The sequence below is a fragment of the Eschrichtius robustus genome, chromosome 12 (genome assembly GCF_028021215.1).
Source record: "Eschrichtius robustus isolate mEscRob2 chromosome 12, mEscRob2.pri, whole genome shotgun sequence".
Taxonomy (NCBI): domain Eukaryota; kingdom Metazoa; phylum Chordata; class Mammalia; order Artiodactyla; family Eschrichtiidae; genus Eschrichtius; species Eschrichtius robustus.
Window position 1 is genome coordinate 81,134,902 of NC_090835.1, and position 11,148 is coordinate 81,146,049.

The following is an 11,148-nucleotide window of genomic DNA, read 5'->3' on the forward strand; positions in this document are numbered from 1 at the left end:
CCAGAGTTGACTATAGACAAATGGTAATTTAAAATATTTATGATATATAAATACAATGTATACAAAGCTATATTAATTGAAACAGTATAGTACTGGCACCGAAACAGACACATAGATCAGTGGAACAGAATAGAGAGTCCAAAAATAATTACAGTCAATTAAACTATGACAAAAGTGGTAAGAATATATACAGTGAAGAAAAGATAGTCTCTTCAATAAGTAGTGCTGGGAAAACTGGACATCTACATGTAAAAGAATGAAATTAGAACCTTTTCTCACACCATATACAAAAATAAACTCAAATTGATTAAAGAGCTAAATGTAAGACTGGAAACCATAAAACTCCTAGGAGAAAACATGGGCAGAACACTCTATGGCATAAATCATAACAATATTTTTTTGGATCTGTCACCTAAAGCAAAGGAAACAAAAGCAAAAATAAACAAACGGGATCTAACTAGACTTAAAAACTTTTGCACAGCGAAGGAAACAATCAACAAAACTAAAAGACAACCTATGGATATTTGCAAATGACCAATTAGAGGTTAATATCCAAAATATACAAACAGCTCATTCAACTCAATATAGAAAAAGACCAAACAACCTGATTAAAAAATGGGCAGAAGACCTGAAAAGACATTTTGACAAAGAAGATGTACACATGGCCAACAGGCACAGGAAAAGATGCTCAACATCACTAATCATCAGAGAAATCAAAACCACAACAAGATATCACCTCACACCTGTCAGAATGGTTATCACCAAAAAGACTACGATAACAAATGTTGGCGAGGATATGGAGAAAAGGGACCCCTTGTACACTGCTGGTGGGAACTGTCAGCTGAATAAAGAATGCACAACATAAGAGCTATGAGTTCAGTTTTATTTGGGGCTTACTGAGGACTTTAGCCCGGAGACAGCCTCTCAGGTAGCTCTGAGGAACTGCTCCAAAGGGGTGGTGTGGGAGGTCAGTGTATATATATAACTTTGGCACAGATCTCGGTGGAAGATTGCTGCTAGTCACAAGGAGCGGATGTCTCCGTTAATGATTCTGATGCTTTTCTAGGTATGAGAAGATGCAAGAAATTGGGTTCATAAAATTTTCTCCTGAAAATATCTCACTATCTGAAAGCTTGTTCTGCCAGTTTTCTGGAGCACAGAGTGCCTCATCCCTGATCTCCACCCTGAACTCCTTTCAGGGTGTGTTGAAAGTCAGTGACTGTAGTGGCTAGTGACACAATTCTTATAGAACCAGATGACAAGTGACATTTTTTAGTTGTCAGGATGTAAATTGGTGCAGCCACTGTGGAAAACAGTATGCAGTTTCCTATAAAAATAGAAATGCCATCTGATCCAGTAATTCCACTCCTACATATATATCTGAAGGAAACAAAAACACTCATTTGAAAAGTTACATGCAACCCAGTATTCATAGCAGCATTATTTACAATAGCCAAGATATGGAAGCAAACTAAGGATCCATCAACAGATGAATGGGTAAAGAAGATGTGGTACATATATACAATGGAATAATAGTCAACCATAAAGAGAATGAAATTTCACCATTTGCAGCAACATGGGTGGACCTGGAGTGTATTATGCTTAGTGAAATAAGTCAGAGAAAGATAAATGCTGTATGATATCACTTATATGTGGAATCTAAAAAATACAACAAACTGATGAATATAGCAGAAAAGAAACAGACTCACAGATATAGAGAACAAACTACTGTTTACCAGTCAGGAGAGGGAAAGGCAGAGGGACAAGATAGAGTAGGGGAGTAAGAGGTACAAACTACTATGTAAAAAATAAACTGCAAGGATATATTGTACAGCTCAGGGAATATTGCCAATATTTTATAATAACTATAAATGAGGTAAAACATTTAAAAATTATGAATCACTATATTGTACACCTGAAACTAATATAATATTGTAAATCAACTATATCTCAATAAAAAAATAAAAGTTAATAAAAAATTTAAAAGTGGAGGAACCAGGATGGGTCAAAAAATAAAAATTAAAAAAAATAAAACCAATGTAGTATTAGCATAAAGACAGACACATAGTACAATGGAAAGCATAGAGAGCCCAGAAATAAACCTTCACATATATGGTAAAATGATTTTCAAAAAGGGTCCTAAAACCATTCAATGGGGAAAGGCAGTCTTTTCAACAAGTGGTGCTGGACAAACTGAATCGCCATGTGCCAAAGAATAAAACTATACCCCCACCTTATACCATATTAAAAATAAACTCAAAATGGATCAAAGATTAAATATAAGCGCTAAAACTGTAAAACTCTTAGAAGAAAACATAGGGGAAAAGTTTCATGACATTGGATTCGGCAGTGATTTCTTCTATGAGACCTGGAGTACAGGCAACACAAGAAAAATACATAAATTTGATGACATCAAATCAAAAATTTCTGTGCAAAAAGGACACAATAAACAGAGTGAAAATGCTGCTCATGGAATGGGAAACATTATTTGCAAGTCATATATCCGATAAGGTGTTAATATTCAGAGCATATAAAGAACTACTACAACACAGCAACAACAAAAACCAAACAACCTGATTAAAACATGGGCCAAGGACTTGAAGAGACATTATTTCAAGAATTTATAAAACTGGCCAATAGGCCCATGAAAAGATATTCACTATCACTAATCATTAGGGAGATGCAAATCAAAACCTTAATATGTATATATGTCAATCCCAATTTCCCAGTTCATCCCACCCTCCCTCCCCCGCTGGTATCCATACATCTGTTCTCTACATTTGTGTCTCTATTTCTGCTTTGCAAATAAGTTCATCTGTATCATTTTTCTAGATTCAGCATATAAGCAATATTATACGATATTTGTTTTTCTTTCTGACTTACTTCACTCTGTATGATATAAAATAGGTAACTCATGAGAACCCACTGTATAGCACAGGGAAATCTACTCAGTGCTCTGTGGTGACCTAAATGGGAAGGAAATCCAAAAAAGAGGGGATATATGTATACATATAGCTGATTCACTTTGCTGTACAGCAGAAACTAATACAACATTGTAAAGCAACTATACTCCAATAGAAATTAATTAAAAAAAAATAAAAATCATTATTAAAAAGAACCTTAATATGATGCCAGCTCATATCCATTAGAACACTTACTATAAAAAAAATATGACAGATGTTGGTGAGAATGTGTTGAAATTGAAAATTCTTTTGTGCACTGTGGGTGGAAATGTAAATCATGCAGCTGCTGTGGAAACAGTACGGTGGCTTCTCAAAAAATTAAAAAAAGAATTACCAATGATCCAGCAATTATACTTTTGCGTATATACCCAAAAGTATTGAAAACAGAAACTCAGAAATATTTGCTCACATGTGTTCATAGCAGCATAATGGCAAAGGTTGAAAGGTGTATACAAGCCAAATGGCCATTGGCAGTGAATGGATAAGCAAAAGGTGGTATATACATACAATGGAGTATAATTCTGCATTAAAAAGGAATGATATTCTGACATATGCTACAAAATGAATGAACACAGATTTGAATATATTTGCTATGTGAAATAAGCTAGTCACAAAAGGACCAACACTGTATGTTTCCACTTGTATAAGGAACTTAGCATAATCAAACTGATAAATACAGAAAGTAGAGTGTAGTTTCTGGGAGCTAGGGAAAGGGGGAAATGAAGAGTTATTGTTTCATGGGTACAGAGTTTGAGTTTAGGAAGATTAAAATGTTTTGGAGATGAATGGTGTTGATGGTTGTACAATGATGGGAATTCACTTTATGCCACTGAACATTAATGCCATATAATGGTAAAAATGGTATGTTTTATGGAATCTCTGTACTATAAAAGGGGTAGAAGCTATTATTTTCACTGTTTATAAGTATCACAAATGAGATTGATATTTTATGATTTTCTGACTTCCTGTAAAATCAAATGTGTAAAGAGAGGAACTAGGAAGTTAAGCATCTTCCCTAAGCCATATATTGAGGGAATCTCATTACACTGGATCCCAAATTATATGTAATTATAGTTATAGGTAACTCAGCAAGTGTAATTTACAATAAGATGGTAGAATGACTCTCAGTTGTTCTCACCTTTTTGTCACATATGCTTATAGTCGTTTAAGCATTGTGTACATTTTCCAGCACACAGGTTACCTGTTTATAATAGTTAGTCACTATGTTCTCAGCTGATGATGTCCATTCCTCATTCGGAAAATATGTAGACTCATAGTAACAGCCTTCAATTAATCTGACCATGAAATTGGATGTCAATTTCATACTTCCAAAAATATTCTCTGAAGAGGGGAAATAGGGCTGATCATACCCTACAAAAGTTGGAAATATCATTCAAGGATATTTCCTTGTTTTCATTTTTTAAGATGCATCGTTGATCCTATAAGTGACATCCTATAAGAGGAGGTAAATTCAGTTGTATCTCTGCTGGCAATATTCTCTCCCATCATGAATGAATTTGTGGAACTCATGTTTGGTGAGGCGTTGGTATGCAAACTTTGCAATCAGATCAATCAACGCTTTAGTCTCTGCCAACTGCAGGCTGAGCTGATGGAGAAGGTTGAAAGCAAACCAGAGAAGCCTATGAGTTGTAACAGGACCTGTGCCTTGAAAGCAACCACACGGAGGTGTTCATCATGCATGACCTTGATAGGAACATTTGTTCATTTAGCCATCCACTTGTGGTGTGGGCTCCTGAGCCAGCATGCTGTTCCAGGGTGGTCTGCCTTTCCCTGGGACGGGAAGACCTGCATTGCTCATTCACTGCTCCGAGTTCCACACCGTCTCTCTGGCCTACAGTTGTGTAGTTCCATTCCCCTCCCCCCACTTCAACCCCACCCCCCTCCTGCATCTCAGGTTCTCACAATAAAGTGGTCATGACTTCCGGTTCAGAGTGGCCCAAGGTATGTGCAATCAAATCTGGGGAGTCCACCCAGCAATTGTCCCCGCCTTCCTCTGCACAGTGTCTGTGTCCTTTCCCTCAAAAATACTCCAACTCTTAATCTGAACTCTCCACACCAAGGAAATAAATACAGCTAAGAAAAACACAGGAAAGTGTATCCATCTCTTGCCTTTAATACATTAAACATCAGCAGCGGCCAACTCAGGTCATAGACTTGCTTCTCCATGTCAGGCAATATAAGTCTTCAGTAATCCAGGCCATGTCATTTTCTGCCCCACATCAGGAGAATATAAATTTGAATAATTCAAAAGCCTGAGGTGAACACATTGTGTCACAAGGGATTGTGGAGAGAAGATGAGAAAGAGCAAGAAAGTTAAAAGTCAGACGTATTGTTTCCTGCTTTAATTGTTCATCCCCTGTCCCTGACTATACCCATCCTCAGTGAAGCAGTGAGCTTTAGAAATGTCGGGAAAGTATGCAGTGACCAGAAAATTGGGACTACTTGTAGGCTTTTCTGGGAGGACACTTGGGAGCTATCATACTTTGAGGGATGCCTTGAGTTAGTGGTCTTGCAATGTCGCCTTCATAAAGAGATCAAACTGCTGGAATATGTGACACAGATTAGTTAGTATGTTGTATGTTGTTAGTATGTTGCTGGGATCATTGAAGTTTCCAGATGCTCTAGGAATGGCACACAAATGTACTAAGAGTGCTCCAGGTGAACAAGAGGGAGGGGAAATCCAAGAGAACAGCATTTTATCTGAAGAGTGTATTTGCAAAAAGGGTCTTTCAAAAATACTGTATTTCATTAGACCACATTACTGGATTGAACTCAAATTTATTTTTGTTAATTTACTTGTTTGTTTTTGCAAAATTTTGTTTGTTCTACTACTTAGCAATAAGAGTAGTGAGGAAGTTTAGATAAATTCATAGAAAATTAATGAGTCAATATTTGCCCTTCACTTTTCAGTGTACACTTTGCAATTTTGTGACCTAGAGAGGTTTGTCATGTTGATAATTCAATGTTTTGCTGTTGCCCACAAAGGAAAGCTTCACCACCTGCTGCTTATAAAACCACCACCCAGTCTTCTTGGCTCCAGCACCAAAAGTTGCTTTTGAAACTCCATTAATAGTTACTTTTTCCTGCTATGTATTTTTAAGGCAGGTAAATGGGGAAGTGGGAAAGTCCTATATGTGCTTATACATATAGGACTTTTGGGAAATTAAAAAAAAAACTTGACAGAGGACATACGATAAAACATGCAATATGGGGAAATTCTTTTGTGAAAAGAGTTTTAGTGAATACTTAAAACATCTTAATTTTATTTAATTTGGCTGCTGAAAATTAATCTTTAATAACATTGAGCTAAGATACCTACTAATCTGAAGATGTGGAAATTACATTAGTAGTTTTGATTATGTTAAAAAATAGTCTTGCAAATATTTTCAGTGTTTTTTTTTGTGTGTGTGTAGGGAATACTAATGGCTTTTCTGGGAACTATAGCAGTGAACACCTCATTTATATGGTCAACATATTGCTATAGATGAGATCATTTTGAGCACCTAAAATTGCTCTTATGGACTACACGGTAAAGTTTCATATATCTCATTTCTCAACCACATTAGTGTTCCAAAGCTAAAGAAATCCCCACAACGAAGATGTGGTACATATATACAATGGACTATTACTCAGCCATAAAAAAGAATGAAATAATGCTATCTGTAGCAACATGGATGGACCTAGAGATTATCATACTACATGAAGTAAGTCAAACAGAGAAAGACAAATATCATATGATATCACACATGTGGAATCTAATTTTTAAAAAATGATATAAATGAACTTATTTACAAAAGAGAAGCAGACTCACAGATTTTGAAAAAAACTTGTGGTTTCCAAAGGAGAAACATGGGAAGGAGGGATAAATTAGGAGCTTGGAATTAACATATACACACTACTATATGTAAAATAGATAACCAACAAGGACCTGCCATATAGCACAGGGGACTCTACTCAATATTCTGTAATAATATATATGGGAAAAGAATCTGAAGAAGAACGGATATATGTATATGTATAACTGAATCACTTTGCTGTACACTTGAAATCAACACAACTTTGTAAATCAACTATACTCCAGTAAAATTAGAAAAAAAAAAATAAAGAAATCCCCATGGTGATATTGTCAGTAGCCAAGATAACTACATAGAGTGGAAAGCTTTGAGCTATCTTGCAGCCCATCCCTTCATCTTTGAATTACTCCACAAATCTGTAATTAGGAGAACTTTAATTATTTTTTCCTAATAATCAGAATCTGGAATCTGAAAATCAAATTAAAAATGGAAAAGATAAAACTGTGTGTTGTCACATTCATCGTCAGTACGGTTACAAATGCAAATGCAGACTGGATGACAACGTGCCCTTGTCAGATCACTTAACAATTCCTGAGGATTTTTGAGCACAAAGGTTGGTCATGGACACATATACCTACTAGTAATTTGCCACTCTTTGCACTGTCCACTGTCAATTCACATTGCTTTGACAACACTCTGACAATTTTTGCAGTGTCTTCACTCCAACTCTATAGTGGAAGAATAAAAACCAAGCCCGAGGTCTTATTAAAATTTCCATGACAAGATCCTAGTTTGTTTTCTGAAAATCCAAGTCTAGCAATATATTTAATCATGTAAGATAAAAAATTAAATAATGAGATTATTCTTAATTTTCTGGTAGGAAGAGAAAGACAAACATTTCAATATAATGTATCAGCCATTAAATTCACAAAATCAAAATTTTGTAATAACATTCAGATGTAGCTTCTTTTTCAAAGGTAGTAAGGAGTTAAAGGAAATGCCTCCCGTAAATCCAAATAGGATTAGGAACCCATTCCTGTCATTTATAAGCAGTTTTACTGTGGACATGTTTTTTAATCTCTTTGTATTTCAGTTTCTGCATCTGTAAATGTGACCCATTATTCATACCCCTAGTTTGCTCCAAAGATTTAATGATACCTCATGCAACACAATTGTGAAATGCTAAATATTATACTACACCCACAAGTAATAAATGGCAACTTGAATAAGAAACAAGTATAGTTTTATATGTCAGTTGACATGTGAAGAGTAAACATTAATAGCCAATACAATACACTGGGATCTGTTATGAATTCTGTATATATATCCCCTTAATTTTTCTTTGCAGCAACCCTACAAGGGAAGTACTATTATTATCCCCATTTCAAATGAGGAAACTGAGGCTCAGATATGTTATCAGGCAGATGTCAGCAACAACTATTATACAAAGTTACAACCTCTTTATCAGCAGGTGTGGGACAAATTATCTCCCTAACACTCCACTCTCATCCTCTCATTTGTGTACATCCACTTAAAGGACTGTCACTATATCTGTGTGCAGTGCATTGCCAACACAAAGTGGAAGTTTTTGGATAGACTTTTTTTTTTTTTAATTTTATTTATTTTTTATACAGCAGGTTCTTATTAGTTATCTATTTTATACATATTAGTGTATATATGTCAATCCCAATCTCCCAATTCATCCCACCACACCAACCCCCTGCCACTTTCCCCCATTGGTGTCCATATGTTTGTTCTCTACATCTGTGTCTCTATTCCTGCCCTGCAAACCGGTTCATCTGTACAATTTTTATAGGTTCCATATATATGTGTTAATATACAATATTTGTTTTTCTCTTTTTGACTTACTTCACTCTCTATGACAGTCTCTAGATCCATCCACATCTCAACAAATGACCCAATTTCGTTCCTTTTTATGGCTGAGTAATATTCCATTGTATATATGTACCACAACTTCTTTATCCATTCGTCTGTTGACGGGCATTTAGGTTGCATCCATGACCTGGCTATTGTAAATAGTGCTACAATGAACGTTGTGGTGCATGTGTCTTTTTGAATTATGGTTTTCTCTGGGTATATGCCCAGTAGTGGCATTGCTGGGTCATATGGTAATTCTATTTTTAGTTTTTTAAGGAACCTCCGTACTGTTCTCCATAGTGGCTGTATCAATTTACATTCCCTCCAACAGGGCAAGAGGTACTACACAACAGGGCAAGAGGTAGATCTTTTCTCCACACCCTCTCCAGCATTTGTTGTTTGTAGATTTTCTGATGATGCCCATTCTAACTGGTGTGAGGTGATGACTCATTGTAGTTTTGATTTGCATTTCTCTAATGATTAGTGATGTTGAGCAACTTTTCATGTGCTTCCTGGCCATCTGTATGTCTTCTTTGGAGAAATGTCTATTTAGGTCTTCCGCCCATTTTTTTTTTTTTTAATATTGAGCTGCATGAGCTGTTTGTATACTTTGGAGATTAATCCTCTGTCCGTTGATTCATATGCAAATATTTTCTCCCATTCTGAGGGTTGTCTTTTCGTCTTGATTGTAGTTTCCTTTGCTTTGCAAAAGCTTTTAAGTGTCATTAGGTCCCATTTGTTTAGTTTTGTTTTTATTTCCATTACTCTAGGAGGTGGATCAAAAAAGATCTTGCTGTGATTGATGTCAAAGAGTGTTCTTCCTATGTTTTCCTCTAAGAGTTTTATAGTGTCCAGTCTTACATTTAGGTCTCTAATCCATTTTGAGTTTATTTTTGTGTATGGTGTTAAGGAGTGTTTTAATTTCATTCTTTTACATGTAGCTGTCCAGTTTTCCCAGCACCACTTATTGAAGAGACTGTCTTTTTTCCGTTGTATACCCTTGACTCCTTTGTCATAGATTAGTTGACCATAGGTGTGTGGGTTTAATCTCTGGACTTTCAATCCTGTTCCATTGAGCTATATTTCTGTTTTTGTGCCAGTATCATATTGCCTTGATTACTGTAGCTTTGTAGTATAGTCTGAAGTCAGGGAGTCTGATTCCTCCAGCTCCGTCTTTTTCCCTCAAGACTGCTTTGGCTATTTGGGGTCTTTTGTGTCTCCATACAAATTTTAAGATTTTTTTGTTCTAGTTCTGTAAAAAATGCAACTGGTAACTTGATAGGGATTGCATTGAATCTGTAGATTGCTTTGGATAGTATGGTCATTTTCACAATATTGATTCTTCCAATCCAAGAACATGGTATATCCCTCCAACAGTTTGTGTCATCTTTGATTTCTTTCATCAGTGTCTCATAGTTTTCAGGTCTTTTACCTCCTTAGGTAGGTTTATTCCTAGGTATTTTATTCTTTTTGTTGCAATGGTAAATGGGATCGTTTCCTTAATTTCTCTTTCGGATCTTTTGTTGTTAATGTATAGGAATGCAAGAGATTTCTGTGCATTAATTTTGTATCCTGCAATGTTACCAAATTCATTGATTAGTGCCAGTAGTTTTCTGGTGGCATTTATAGGATTCTCTATGTATAAGATCATGTCATCTGCAAACAGTGACAGTTTTACTTTTTTTCCAATTTGTATTCCTCTTATTTCTTTTTCTTCTCTTATTGCTGTGGCTAGGACTTCCAAAACCATGTTGAATAAAAGAGGCGAGAGTGGACATCCTTGTCTTGTTCCTGATCTTAGAGGAAGTGTTTTCAGTTTTTCGCTATTGAGAATGATGTTTGCTGTGGGTTTGTCGTATATGGCCTTTATTATGTTGAGGTAGGTTCCCTCTATGCCCACTTTCTGGAGAGTCTTTATCATAAATTGGTGTTGAATTTTGTCAAAAGCTTTTTCTGCATCTATTGAGATGATCATATGGTTTTTATTCTTCAGTTTGTTAATATGGTGTATCATATTGATTGATTTGCGTATAATGAAGAATCCTTGCATCCCTGGGATAAATCCCACCTGATCATGGTGTATGATCCTTTTAATGTGTTGTTGGATTCTGTTTGCTAGTATTTTGTTGAGGATTTTTGCATCTATATTCATCAGTGATATTGGTCTGTAGTTTTCTTTTTTTGTAGTATCTTTGTCTGGTTTTGGTATCAGGGTGATGGTGGCCTCATAGAATGAGTTTGGGAGTGTTCCTTCTTCTGCAATTTTTTGGAAGAGTTTGGGAAGGATGGATGTTAGCTCTTCTCTAAATGTTTGATAGAATTCACCTGTGAAGCCATCTGGTCCTGGACTTTTGTTTGTTTGGAAGATTTTTAATCACACTTTCAATTTCATCACTTGTGATTGGTCTGTTCATATTTTCTGTTTCTTCCTGGTTCAGTCTTGGAAGGTTATACCTTTCTAAGAATTTGTCCATTTCTTCCAGGTTGTCCAT